Raw genomic sequence first — 14763 nt, 5'->3', positions numbered from 1 at the left:
TGTTTTACAAAATTCGAATTAAGGTTCTACTACTTATTAACTGGGTGATTTTAAGCAAGTCAAACCTATTGGACTTATAAATTTTCTAATTGGGAGAGTGAAGAGTTTGGACTGGATGATTACTAAAATTTCTTCTATTTCTAATTTTCTATGATTTACTATTTCTATGAGAACTGATAAAACAGTAACGCAGGCTACCTACCGTTTGGCCACTTGTGTGCTTTTCTTTCTCTTCCTTCTTTCCTTCCTTCCTTCCTTCCCTCCCTCCCTCCCTCACTCCATTCCTTCCTTCCTTCCTTCCCTCCCTCCCTCACTCCATTCCTTCCTTCCTTCCTTCCCTCCCTCCCTCCCTCACTCCATTCCTTCCTTCCTTCCTTCCCTCCCTCCCTCACTCCATTCCTTCCTTCCTTCCTTCCCTCCCTCCGTCCCTTCCTTCCTTCCTTCTTCTTTCTTTTAGTTTATAAGACCATGGAGTGCAAGGAGACAGAATACAACGAAAATGGCCACAGAACTCTGTATGCCTTTCATTTCTCAAGTACACTTTACATTTTCTTCCCTTCTTGCTTTTTTATCCCTGAGAATCAATATTTCTGTGCCTCAATTTTGATTTCCTTTGAAAAAATAGACAACTCCCAAGAAAATGGCTATAGTCTCTCATGTGTTTGAATTAATAAATTCGCATATTCATTCAACAAATTGTTGCAGACAGGCGCAAGGGTATTGAGAGACAGTGATGGTGAGGCCATGTTCCCCGCCCTACAGGAATGGATGGTCCAGCGGGAGGCACACCACCTACTTATGTATGTAGTGTGACGTAGTAAGTGCTAAAATAAAACACAATGGGCAGAACCAATTTTGTTAAGAAGATATGGGAAAATGTCACAAAAGAGGTTATATTGGGGTTGGGTTTTAGAGGAATTGTTATAATTTCTCCAATGAAGAAAAGAAAAACACTTTATGCACAGGGAACAGTATATACTAGAGCTAAGGGTCATGAAAAGGTCTGACATGTTTGGAGAAAAGTGAGAAATTTTATATGGCTTGAATGTAGGGTGTAGATGAAAAAGGTAGGAATTAAAGGCTAAGAGGAAAATTTGGACTAGATTTTGAAGGCTTTGTATTCCTATCTAAGATATTTGGATTTTACCTTTTAAGCAATAAAAAAAACTAGAGATTTTTATGTGCAAAACTAAGTATCGTGATCAGATTACTTATTTTGTAATAGTTATGATTCTGATGCTAATTTAGATGATGTTTTACCTGGAGAGAGAGTGGAGGCCAAGACCATTTGAAATAGTCCAGGAAAAAAAGTGCTAAGAATATGAACTAAACAGGTAGGGAAAAATATTTTTGAGGTAAGATCCACAAAACTTGGTTATTGATTGGATATCTAAAGGAATCAGGAACTCATTGTTTATTTATTCATTTAATAAATATTTATTGAATGCTTATAATATGTCAGCAGTAAATAAGACTGAGTCCTTGTTTTCTGGCAGCTTATTTTCTTTTTCTTTCTTTTTTTTTTTTTTTTTTTTGGTGAGGAAGATTGCTATGAGCTAACATCTGTTGTCAATCTTCCTCTTTTTGCTGAGGAAGATTGGCCCTGAGCTAACATCTGTGCCCATCTTTCTCTTTCTTGTATATGGGATGCTGCCACAGCACGGCTTAATGTGTGGTGTGTTGGTCTGTGCCCGGGATCCGAAGCTGCGAACCCCTGGCCGCCAAAGTGGAGTGCATGAACTTAACCACTACACCACCAGGCCGGCCCCAAAGGGAGCTTATTTTCTTATGAGGAGGGGATAGACAATGCATGAATAAACAAATAAATAACATTATCTGACGAGGTAATGCTCTGCAGATCATTAACACAGGATGCTGTGTCCGAGCAACAGGGCAGCTGTTTAAAGTTGGTGAGATTAGGTAAATCTCACTGAGGCAAAGAGGAGAATGACTGGAAAGATCTAGGAGCATAAAGGTTAGGAGGAAGAATATACTAGGCACAGGGGTAGATTCCTATTTTGGAATTTAAATAGATGAGAGTAAAGGTAGCAGAGAATGTTTGGAAGGGACGATAAGGCCTTCATTGAGGACATGTTAGGTGTGAAAACATGAATTTGCCTGGGACACAGTTGGAAATATATCTGGCTACATGACAAGTGATTAGATCAATGAGCATAAATTTGAGAAAAACCAAATTGTAGAGGGAAAGTGAAGTGATGACTATTGTTGAGAAAGAGATAAGTAGACAATTTCAAGGAAAGAACCTAACTGATATAAGCAATTGCCAGAGTTCTTGAGAGGATAGGACCTAATCCCAAGGTAGCATGGGACTCCAGGGAGAACGGACAGACTGCTTCCTCTGTAAATGAATAAATAAAGATGAATCAACCTGTAAGTGTTAAAGCAGTGGGCAGGGAAGTTGAGGAAGATCTCATCTAGAGGAATTTGTTTTTAATGTGTTTGGGATATGGACTTTAAAGCACAGTGGTAGAAGTTTAGGAAATCAACTACAGGGAGTGCACAAGAGAACTTACTGGGGACCAACCAAGAGTCCATGGACATGAGTTAAGAACTGGGGACAATGAAAAGATTTGCCAAGCAACAGAGAATGTTCCACTGAAATTAGACCACCTGTTTCTTCTTTTTCTGCCATTCACCAGATTTATAATATAGAAATAAAAATTTCAAAATTTTGACTCTTCAGATAATTTGTAATAGATCATCTGGCCTTTAAATCAAAAATTCTTGTCGTAAATTTTATTTCCATCTACTCCTCCATATCTCCTTACCAAATCCCTGTGCACATTTAGTTCAGTAGCAGCATATAATTTGTAAAATAAATAGAGATTGCAGCTGCCCAGATACTGCCTCTTTTCCTAACCCTGACTTCCCCCTAATTGTGTGGATACCGAGGGAAGATTTTGTCTACAAGCATAGGAGTTCTTGAACCTTCACTGTTTCAAGGTAGCTAGTTCAAAGCTAAAGCATGCATTGAGTAGTTAAGACTTTGAGAACTTACAAATTTCCAAATATTGAGATTTTGAGTCTCTTATAGATATTTGAATTCTATTTCAACTCAGGCATTGACAATTTGCTAGCATATGGGAGAAGAAAAATGAAAAAATAGAATAATCCGTTTCCTTCCTATGCTAAGAGCTGAAGTGTACTGGCCCTGGGGCAGTTGCTCCTTAGATCCTGTCCTCACAGTGCTCTGCTCCTCTCTTTGTAGCAGGAGTCTGACCTCCACAAGCTTTGGTTCCAAGGCTCCCCTGTTAAGTTGGCCAATTGCTGAGCTCAGCCAGTGGAAGGCATGGTGAGAAATTGGAGGGCAAGGAGAAAGGGAACAGCTAGAGTATTTTTCTCTCTCTTTTCTTTGCTTCAGTTGGTATCTTAGGCAGCTGCTGAGTCTCTTCTGTTACTTCAGATCCCTAGGACAGGTCTGCATACTTCTTGTTTTTTCCCCTGGGTTCAAGCAATACCATCTCCTCTATCTCTATGACTAGGAGGTGGGAGGAGCTTCTTGGGATTGCTAATCACTTTATGGGCTCAGTGTCCCCTGGTTGGCTTCTCATCCTCCTTTATCATGTCTTTGTCAGGTCCCTACATTAATTCCCTTTTCTTTTAAAGACTCGTAGAGGACTATATTTGCTTATACCTTGACTAACAGTAAATTAGGACCTTCTCTCAGGGTAAGAGATCCTCATATTTTAATCGATACTGGAATAGAATTCAATAAGTATTTGGAGGTTTTTTCCTAACTAGATGCAGAACAGAATGAAAATGCTAGAGCTATTCCTTAGAAGCCAAATATTAATAGATTTTTTTCATATTAAAATTCAAGTTAGAAAAGTTGAACTTGTTTGAACTGAAAAGATCAGTACACTAGGAAAGCATACTTATAAGGGGAAAGAAAGTGGAACCAAAGCCTTGGAACAAAAAAAGCAGGAAGAGGAAAAATATTGGGGAAAACGTGTTAGAAATGATTAAGGGGCAGCAGAGAGAAAAAACAACCCAAAAGAAAGAAGGAAAAATGGGAAACTGGGGGACCTGGGAAAGAAAAGAGACAGTCTCTTACATTAGGAAAGAGGTGAAGCTGACACAAAACACGCCCGCGCTGGCACCGCCCTGCTTCAGCAAGACCACTGGGTATGCAAAAAGCTTTTTAATTTCGGTTCGTGACCAGCCCTTTCCTTCCCCTACCATCAACCTGCTAATGCTTTTCTAATAATTACCATTTTTGAAACTATTTTGGCTGTTAAAAATGTTTCTTTTTAATAAGCTGATTAAAAGAGGCTGCTTATTAGCATAAGTTCTTTGCCGTTCAGCCCTCTTCCTAATTAAAAGCACTCATCTGTGGAGACCTCGATTTTTCCCTTCTCTCAGTGATAAGTTTTTGGATGTTTTTCTTTGGCAATTTGTTTTATTTTACTCTTCTTTCTTTTGGTAGTTTTCTGCTCTTGTATTCCACAGGGATAGAAGCTATTGAACAAAATAATACATAGGAGGGAATGTGCAGTCTGAATATTTGAGGGAGGAAGGGAAAAGCCACCCATGTGGTTGGGTTGGGTCTAGAGATAGCTACTTTCTTTCTAGAAAGTAATTGGGCAATTGTGTCAAATTTCCAGAATCCTGAGTTACCAAAAGTGATATGTAAAGGGGAAAGGTGTTGAATCCAAATCTGCTGTTCTTTGCATAGGATTATATCCCCAACATCAATAGATATGCCCTTGGAAATGTTCCTTCTCTATTAGTGATAGTGGTGAGAGCATATATTTGGGAGCTTCCTCATGATGCTGCTAGAACATGGAGATATTCAGTGGATGACATTGGCTGATTATAGATACACCCACCCCTCAGAAATGGTCTTTAAATATGTGACTAGGGAACTTGGGAAGCAATGAGACCCCAAATGATGTTATTTGTGTCATAATTTTATATATTTTTATGGGAAGTTTTTAATATTGAGAAGAGTCCACGTTAAGAAATTGTCCACATAAGGAATATGTTAACAGAAACGATAGTCTGTAAAAAACCTAGAACAAAGAGGGTGAAAGAGAAAAATGTGTGCATCTGCAAGTTGTGTTAGGAAAAGAAATTTCTATAAAGATGACATAAGATTTCCTGTTTACTTGGCATGGCATATTATTTAATGTTTAACATTGTTTTATGGATCCTCTTGAGGATCTGATGCAACTATTGCCTTTCACTCCTGAAAAATAAACATTTGCATATAAACACATTTTTTTCCTTATAGTATCTTGGGTTTCACAGATGCCTTAATGCCCAAGAGTCCATGGATGTGAGTTAAGAATGTTTGATGCAACTTCTGTAACTGGTGTTGCTAGCTCCATAGATCATTTTTCATGTTGGCTTTACCCTAATCTCATGCTCATCAAGTGAACTTCTAATTTCAATTTTCCTTCTTCTATAAGTGTTTTCTCTAGGGGAGATATTGTGCCAACCAGATCTAGTTTAAATGTTTTGGTTTACTTGGCAGATGTATTTCCCAATGTAAATTAATAATATAGCATTCTTGGGCTGGCCCCGTGGCTTAGCAGTTAAGTGCGCGCACTCTGCTACTGGCCACCCGGGTTCGGATCCCGGGCGTGCACCGACGCACCGCTTCTCCGGCCATGCTGAGGCCACGTCCCACATACAGCAACTAGAAGGATGTGCAACTATGACATACAACTATCTACTGGGGCTTTGGGGGGAGAAAGGAGGAGTATTGGCAATAGATGTTGGCTTAGAGCCAGTCTTCCTCAGCAAAAAGTGAAGGATTAGCATGGATGTTAGCTCTGGGCTGATCTTCCTCACACACACAAAAAATAATAATAATATAGCATTCTTAGTGTACATCTTTTTTGAATCTTGCTACTGTGGATTGCCCCTCCCCCTGAGCCCCACTCTAGCTAAGTGACAACATTTTTTTTTGGTCCCCCAAAAGCAGCAGATCCAGGTCCCGTGATGTGGTTTTCTCATTAAGGTCTTATGGAAGAAGTTATGGAACCACATGGGTCATACGGCAGCTCCAAGAGACCCAACCTCCACATATCTTACAAATAACATTCATGAGAGATATTTTTATCCAATCAAGCATTCATATCATGAATATCTTCTTCGTAAGAGAAGATTAAACGATATTTGTTTTTGTAGAGCTTCTTGACTTGTTCTCAGAACACACTTTCTTATAACAGCCATTAATTATATCATTTGAGAATATTCTCTACATTATGAAGATTTTGCAAAAACATGAAGACACAATCCCAGTAAGTTATTTTATGAATATCAACAAACTGATTCTAAAGTTTATATGAAGAGGCAAGAGACCCAGAATAATCAACACAGTGTTGAAGGAGAAGAACAGATTTGGAGCACTGACACTGTCCATCTTCAAGACTTACTATAGAGCTACAGTAATCAAGACAGTGTGGTATTGATGAAAGAAAATACGGTGGATTAGTGGAACAGAATAGAGAGCCCAGAAATAGACCCACATAAGTAAAGTCAATTGATCTTTGACTAAGGAGAAAAGGCAACACAGTGGAGCAAAGATAGTCTCTTCAACAAATGGTGCTGGAAAAACTGGATATCCACGTGCAAAAAAATGAATCTAGATACAGATCCTATGCTCTTCACAAAAATTGATTCAAAATAAGTCATAGACATAAATGTAAAATGCAAAACTATAAAACTCCTGGAAGATAACAGAAAGAGAAAACTTAAATGACCTTGGGTATGGTGATGCCTTTTTAGATACAACACCAAAGATACAATGCATGAAAAAAATAATTGATAAGCTGGTCTCCATTAAATTAAAATCTGCTCTGCAAAGGATAATATCCAAAGAATTAGAAGACAAGCCACAGATTAGGAAAAAAAATATTTGCAAAAGACACATCTGATAAAGGACTGTTATCTAAAATATATAAAGAACTGTTAAAATTCAACAAGAAGAAAGGAAAAACCTCAATTTAAAAGTGTGCCAAAGACCTTAACAGATATTTTACCAAAGAAAATATATGGGTGGAAAATAAGCATATGAAAAAATGCCCCACATCATATGTCATCAGGGAAATGCAAGTTAAAACAACAATGAGATACCACTACACACCTATTAGAATGGCCAAAATCCAGACCACTGACAACACAAAATGCTGACGAGGATGTAGAGCAATAGGAACTCTCATATATTGCTGTTGGGAATGCAAAATGGTACAGCCGTTTTGGAAGACAGTTTGGCACTTTCCATACTCTTACCATATGATCCAGCAATCATGGTCCTTGATATTTACCCAAAAGAGTTGAAAACTCATGTTCACACAAAAATCTGCGCACAGATGTTTATAGCAGCTTTATTCCTATTAGCCAAAACTTGGAAGCAACCAAGATGTCCTTCAGCAGGTGAATGGATAAATAAACTGTGGTACATCCAGTACAATAGAATATTATTCAGTGCTAAAAAAAAAATGAGCTATCAAGCCATGAAAAAACTTAGAGAACCTTAAATGCATATTACTAAATGAATGAAGCCAATCTGAAAAGGGTACATCCTGTATGATTCCAACTATATGACGTTTTGGAAAAGGCAGAACTACGGAGACAATAAAAAGAGCAGTTGTTTGCCAGAGAGAGATGGGGAGATGAATAGGCAGAACACAGAGGATTTTTAGGGAAGTGAAAATATAATATTATAATGATGGGTACATGATATTATAGATTTGTACAAATCCATAAAATGCTTAACACCAAGAGTGAACCCTAAGGTAAACTATGGACTTTGGATGATTATGATATGTCAGTGTAGGTTCATCCTTAGTGAAAAATGTGCCATTCTGGTGAGTAATGTTGATAATGCAGGAGGATACGCATGTGTGGGGGCAGGGGTATATGGGAAGTCTGTGTACCTCCCTCTCAATATTTTTACAAACCTAAAACTGCTCTAAAAAGTAAAGTCTTAAAAAGATGAAGAAATACTTATGATATGATGCTAAATGGCTTATGTATAACTAACTGTATATACACTGTGATCACAAAAATGAAGAAAAAAATGGAAGAGAACAATAGCATCTAGTGTATGTCCAACCGAGGGGACCTCAAATGGCAGAGTTTGTAGATCATAAACATGTTCATACAAGGAAGCATGGAATGTGACCTAACTGATGAAATCTAACCTAGAAAAGAGAGTACAGACATGGCTCTCTCCAAATTCATGAACAACTGGCATAAGGAAGAAGGAGTATCTTAATTCTGCATTGATCCAAGGGTCAGAATTAGGGCTAGTGAGCATGAGATACGTGAAGGGGGTGAGGTAGAAAGATATCAGATTAATATCAGGACGACTTAAAGCAAGTAGATCCATCCAACAGAAGATTATGGATCTTTTAAATAGTGATCTCTCTATCTGGGGAAGAGTTCAGGCAGAGGTTAGATGAACATTAGTCAGGAAACCTGTTAAATGTATTCTACATATGGGTAAAGTAGGAATCATACTTTAAGATTTATTATAAATCTAAAATGTGTGACTCTCTTATATAACTGTTATATACCTTGTATTCCACCAATAATTGGAAGGTCTATCGTTTTTTAATACTTTGGTCCCTCCTGATTGTTCCTGCAAGTTAATTTATCTTCTCTGCTTCAATCATTTAAAAATTTAAATCATTTTTTATTTATGGTACATGTTAATTTATTCAATGAAACAAACAACATGTTCCTTAATATAGTACCTTGTCTTAAATTTAATCAGGAGTTTGAGAATAGATTCCTGGTTTTCAAAAGATTTTCTTGATTTCATTAATCTTTTTTTTTTTTTCCTTCTTTTTAAACATACATTCTGGATCATGTATTCTGGGATTTTTGGAACTCAATTTGTAATTCTAAAGCCTAGTGAGCCAGGAAATCACTTCAGTTTTCTGTAGTTTAGTAAGTGAACTTATCATGACAGAGACATAAGGCTGTGTGTGTGCATGTGTGTTCCTCCTTGAACATTCATTCAGCAGACTATCACGATAGGGACCCCAAGTCATCCGCTTTACTCTTCCCATGGAGGACTATATATATTTCATAGTCCTGTGGTGAGGTCAGCAGCCCTCACAGAAGAATAACTGGAATAGATTCCCTTTATTCTAGACTTAGACTATCAAAGGTGACATGACACAAATGCAAGTCTAACACTCATAGTCTGTAAAAGCATAGCTGTACCTAGCCACACAGGGAGAACTAAGCTGAATTCACTCTCACCTTGTGAATCATCAAAACCTTGTCAGTTGGGTTATGGTTATAGGATGTAGTGTTGATGATGCATATGGGGTAAGGGGAAAAATAAAAGCACAAAGCTCAGTCTGTTTCTAAGACTGCAGATAGAGTGGTTTAGCATTGCTACTTCCAAAAAATAACCACATCATCATTTCATTTTTATATTGAGCACATTTTCTGCTGAAGTCAGCAAATCCCAATACATATGGAATGCCTTGATGTCAGGTTTATATTTTCTTAGCAAATTTTAGAGCAGGGGTAAGTGGGCTGGAATCTCATGGGCTGATTTTATTGGACACAGGGAAGAGAGATTAGAAAACTGACATGACAACATGAGGAAGGGGCTCTAGTACAATCCATTAAATAGGTTTTGTAGAAAGGTGTTAGACACAGTTATAGTCTTCCTCTTCTACATGCCTTCCCTTCCTGGATATCTGGCACCTGAGCTGTGGGCCACGGAGTAAGTTCTAGAGACAGTTTTGGTTGTCATATCTTGGTGGAGGAAGGGATGAATGCTAATCACATCTAGTGAGTAGAAGCCAGAGATGCTGTTAAGCATCCTACAATGCACAGGGGTGTCCCTCACATTAAGGTATTACGCATCCCAAATGTCAATAGTGCCAAGGCTGAGAAACCCTGTTCAAGCAATTTATTTCGACTGGCCTTTGTACATCAGCCCCCTGATACTCTATCCCTCCATCAATTCAAAGACCCACATGAGAACTTGGTTTAGTGTGTTGTTGAATTATGCAGTGATAAAAGCTTGGGCTTCAGAGTTAAATCGCCTGGGTTTCAGTCCCAGTCAGTGAGTTGTGTGACCTCCAACCACTTACAGTCCTCTCTGAACCTCAGTTTCTTCATGTATAAAATAGGGCTAACAATATCTCTAAGGTTTCTTGTACGGATTAAATGCTAGTATGAGTATTTAGTAAATGACAGTGAAAATAAATGAAGAGGATGGAAGTAGATATCTTGTAGCTATAATACCTCTGTATTAATTGGGTCAGGAGACGTGTATAAAGCTCATATATCTGTCACCGTGCTAGGTATTTTATTCCATGCTTCGTTATCTTGTATTAATGGCAAAGCTTCTTGATCTCCTTTTTTCCCCTGCATTGTTCACTTATCAACTATCTTTAGCATTGCCACTGTAGAGACTAAGCAAAAGAAGAAAGAAAACAAAGGGTAAAATTTACCAAATTGCTACTGATTTGAATATTGTGCTTTCCAGCACATTGAACAAAGAGTTGCACGTATTCAGATAAAAGGAGCCCACTGCTTATAGGATCTGTATATTGTTACTGGTATGATGTTAGGCTCACCTTTGCTTGAGTCTTTGTGAGGAACAGTATAGAGAGAGGAGAGTGGATTTTATAACATGTTAAGATAGGACTAAATCTTGTATTCCAACTATATTATGCTTTTACAGGCATGTTTTCGACGTCACCATAAGAGAGTGATCTTAGTGTCTTCAGTTTTAGATTCCAGATTTTTAAATGGCTTATTGCAAATGGCAAATCTTATGTCTGAGAAGACATATATTGTTTAAATTGTAGAGACATAGCATTTTTGGAATAGGAAATGACCTTATAAATCATGTAGTATAGCTCTTTACCTTTACAAGTAAAGAATTTAAGGCCCCTAGAGGTGGAGTATCATACTCAAAGTCTAGCTCAAAGGAACATTTGTCTGAATATTTCTTGAATTCATATCTTACTTTTCATTCAAATATCTTAAGATAAATACTTTAAACAATGGACCTTTTCCAAATAGTATAACAGTAAAGGCAAGATATGGGCCCAAAAGTTGTTAACTAAGCATTTAAGTAGCATTCAATAATCTGTTCAATTATAATCATTCATTTTATGATCCTGGGGGAGGCTTTTTATCTTGCCCATTTAATAGCTAGGGGTTATCAAGAAGCCGTGACTCAAGGTTGTGTGGTTTGGCATTTCACAAGTGAAATCAAGGTGGGCACCAGCACTGAAGTGAGGGTCAAGATGAAGGTCAGGGTAGGGAGCAAGGAGCAAGGAGAATCATCTTCTTCATTTTTTCTTTTGGCATTTAGTACTCTTTTCTTTTAGAATGAATATGAATCTCAAAACATAGATATTGGAAACAGTAGAGTTGAACCTTTATACTACGTTAATGGGCTGGAAATAAATTCTTTGCCCAGCCTTCTGACTAGTATAACCTGGGTCATTTTTCATTTTTGTGTTTTAAAGAAAATGCACAGCAAATTTAAAATCATAAATTAATAATTTTCAAAAAATCTAGTTCTAAGTCAAATATGCCTCTAGAATAATAAAATTTTTTTTGCAGGAAAATAAAATGGAAAACAGTAATGTTTCACTACAAAGCAAGTGTTTCCTTTTTCTAGTTACTAGTGAATCAGGCTCCGTTATGTCTTATTTTGAGCTTTTTGATGATAATCAATATAGTATGGAGAAACACAAGCAGTGTGCAGATGCACTAATAATTTTAATAATAAAAAGCACCACATACATTTACTGAACACCTACTATATCCCTGCTGGTATTTTCACATGTGTTGACTCGTGAGAAAGAGTAGTGTCTGGAAGTGAGATTTAAAAGCTGGAAAGTAAGACTCATTTTGGTCTAAATCTGATCACAGTATCTGGATTAAAGTAATGCAGAGAAGATTTACTCTTCAGTTTTTTAATGAATCCAAATTCAAAAGTAGTGTATAGAAGTCACAGGAATTATGGAGGTATACTATTTTCCCTACATAGGAAGGCCATATCTTGGATTTACTCTGATCTCTTCAGAGAAAAAGATGCTTTTTGCAATAGTTATTCTAGTAACTTCATGAAATAACATATATAATGTACTTTTTAAAAGTGAGTGACACATAGTAGATATTGAAATATCAGTTCCTTTTCTTTTGCTGATGTACAACTTTACTTTCACTATTACATATGAAAAACAAATATTTGGAGATTAAATTATTTAAGGCTTAGGTCAAAATCAGTCTCTCTGTCTCTCTTCTCTGTCTCTGTCTCTGTCTCTCTTTCTCTTCCACATTCCCTCTCCTTCTCTTTCCGGCCTTCCCTCTCTGTGCATTCATGCATGTGCATGTGTGATTTTTAAAGTAAATAAGGTCACATTTAAGCAGGAAAACAAAAGTTTGAGTGTTGGCCTACTTGAGTGCCAGTCTATTTTCTTTGCACTATAATGGCCTGTCCCAAATCATGTCTCTTAGAATATTTGTTCTGCAGAAAAATAATTGTTACATTAAAAAAATATATGTTCATGTCAAAAAGTTTGGTGGATACAGATTTAAAGTCTTTTTTCTTACAGGAAGTCTCAGAGCCTTGTTTATATGGGCTATGAATTTCCCAAAAGTATATTATTATCTAGAATATCCCAAACATTTCCCAAAGAACCCACATGTTCCATGAAACATAATTTCAGGATGTGCATTACACTTCAGAATTGAAAGTGATGGAATAAGGGTCTGTGCAAAATAGCTGTTTCTATTTTCGATATCAAAAAATCCAGGTACTCATGTTCTCAATTTAAGAGCAGAAAATTAAAAATTGGAATGTGGAAGAAAAGATAAATTTCACTTTTCAGAAGAGGCCTTGTGTTTATCTTTCAGTTAACACATTTAGAATAAAATTTCTTTCTTTTCTAATAGCACACTGTATCAGGACTAATGCAGTCAGCTCTGATGCTAATTTTATGGTTGAGTTTTAAATAAGAAATCATTTTCCTTTGGTAGAATAGAATTCCTTACTTAAATAAATAGGTAGATAGATAAAGGAATGAATGAAGTCTCAAAGCTGACTACAATGTCGTTCACCATGTTTGTCTTTTGCCAAGTTACACATTTTTATCTATCAGGCAGCATTTGGTCATTTCATGAATTATTCTCTGTGTATGCCCTTTCATTCTTTCTTCTTTCTCCTAACGTTCATATCCCAAGAGAAGTTAAAATGAAAAATGAATGAGCTTGTATTCTCCAATCTGTGGGATCTGTGATCAGACCTGTAAAAACTTAAGAAAAGCCACTATTCAACATACATAACAGAGGAAGACCGAACTATCGCAGGAAGAGTGTGCATCGAGATACGCTGTGTCCTGTGCAGCCAACTGCAGGATCCCCCATCTCACTGTATTTGTTTCTAAGAGCCAAGCCTTAAAGTATTTGAGCCAGTGGTTGTGCAGGTGCCAGCTGCCAGTCAGCAGTTCTCTGCTCGAACCAGATTGTAAGTCCAGCACGTCAAGTGGAGAGTCTCTGAACCAGTCAGCAGGAGAATTTTCTGCTGCTCGCAGAGCATGTTGCTATGCCTTCTGGAAATAGGAGGGGAGAATCAAGTAAATCATGTGACCACTACAAATTAAACTGCAATGTGGAATGCATAGAGGTCACAGAATATCAGTAATTCACCTTAAACTAGTAATTTCCTACCATTTCTATTCTTACCCATCTTCCCCCATACTGCTTCATTATTGCAAGGTCCATCTTTTCTTGTGCCATGAGTATAATCTAGTTCATCATTTCTTAATTAAAATGTGGCTGCACGTTTTTTCTTGCAGGCTCTCAGATGTTCTGAATGACAGTTTCCTTTTCTACAAGGTTCTAAGGAATGATTAAAGGAAGCTAGAAAAAGAATCAACTGTGTACTTTTGCTTTGTCGATGCCACACCTTGAAAGTACGTTGTCACACATCATAAAGGCAGGCAGGGGGTAAAGAGGATAAATAAGTTTTCGTTGCTTGCTAATTTCTTCCTAATGTAGCAAAAGGATGCTTCCGATTGGTACAGCTCTCCCTAGTTTGAGTACTTCAGCAGCTGCTCAGAAGCCCATCTGACATTCATCAAAGCCCAGCCAGGTTCATTTAACCTAATAGCTCTACTTGCTCGGTGTTTAAGATCTGTGCTCATCTGAGACTCAGCACCTTCCTTGCCTCAGGCAGCAAATCTACCCTGCTGTTTAAAAAAAGAAAAAAAAAAAAGTCTCCTCAAACCGTCTCTTTCTCAGATGAACTAGCTGGAGCTAGGATTGATTTTCCTCACTTGGAAACTGCAGACGCCAAGCCAAGGCCTTTATAAAGCATCTGGGCAGCTTCTGTAGGGCTCAACAGACTGTCAGCAGGCTTTCCATCTAGATACTGAATGGACCAAGTGAACATTTTTCTCTAAACGTCTTTGGTTGAAGGGACTTTTACAAATTCACTTTGCACAAATACAGATGGCTCCACTAAGAGAATATCAATTTTGTTCTTAAATCTGAGGAATCTAATTTTACAGACTGTAACGTCTGAGAACAGGCACTGAAGAAGTCCATCAGATGGTCACACTTACTACTGTTTTCTTGGAAAGCTGTTACCTGGAGATGCTAGTGAACTGCCGGCAAACATGGAATGACTGTGGAATTTGGAGGACTATATTTAGTACCTCCAAGAGATTATCCAAAGGCTCCCCAGCACCTCTTCTTGTGCTAATTTTAAAACCCATGTGGAGAGTTGTTGGTTTAATG

General features: G+C 37.5%; 1 protein-coding gene across 4 annotated transcripts in view; it reads left to right on the top strand.

Moving 5' to 3' along the window:
• Positions 1-14763, top strand: part of LSAMP (limbic system associated membrane protein) — a 603037-nt gene that overhangs the window by 184059 nt on the left and 404215 nt on the right. The window lies entirely within an intron of this gene.

Source organism: Ceratotherium simum, chromosome 15 (genome assembly GCF_057802395.1).
Source record: "Ceratotherium simum simum isolate JZ-2026a chromosome 15, ASM5780239v1, whole genome shotgun sequence".
Taxonomy (NCBI): Eukaryota; Metazoa; Chordata; class Mammalia; order Perissodactyla; family Rhinocerotidae; genus Ceratotherium; species Ceratotherium simum.
Note: the sequence above shows the minus strand (reverse complement) of the source record. Positions and strands in the feature narration are given on the sequence as shown.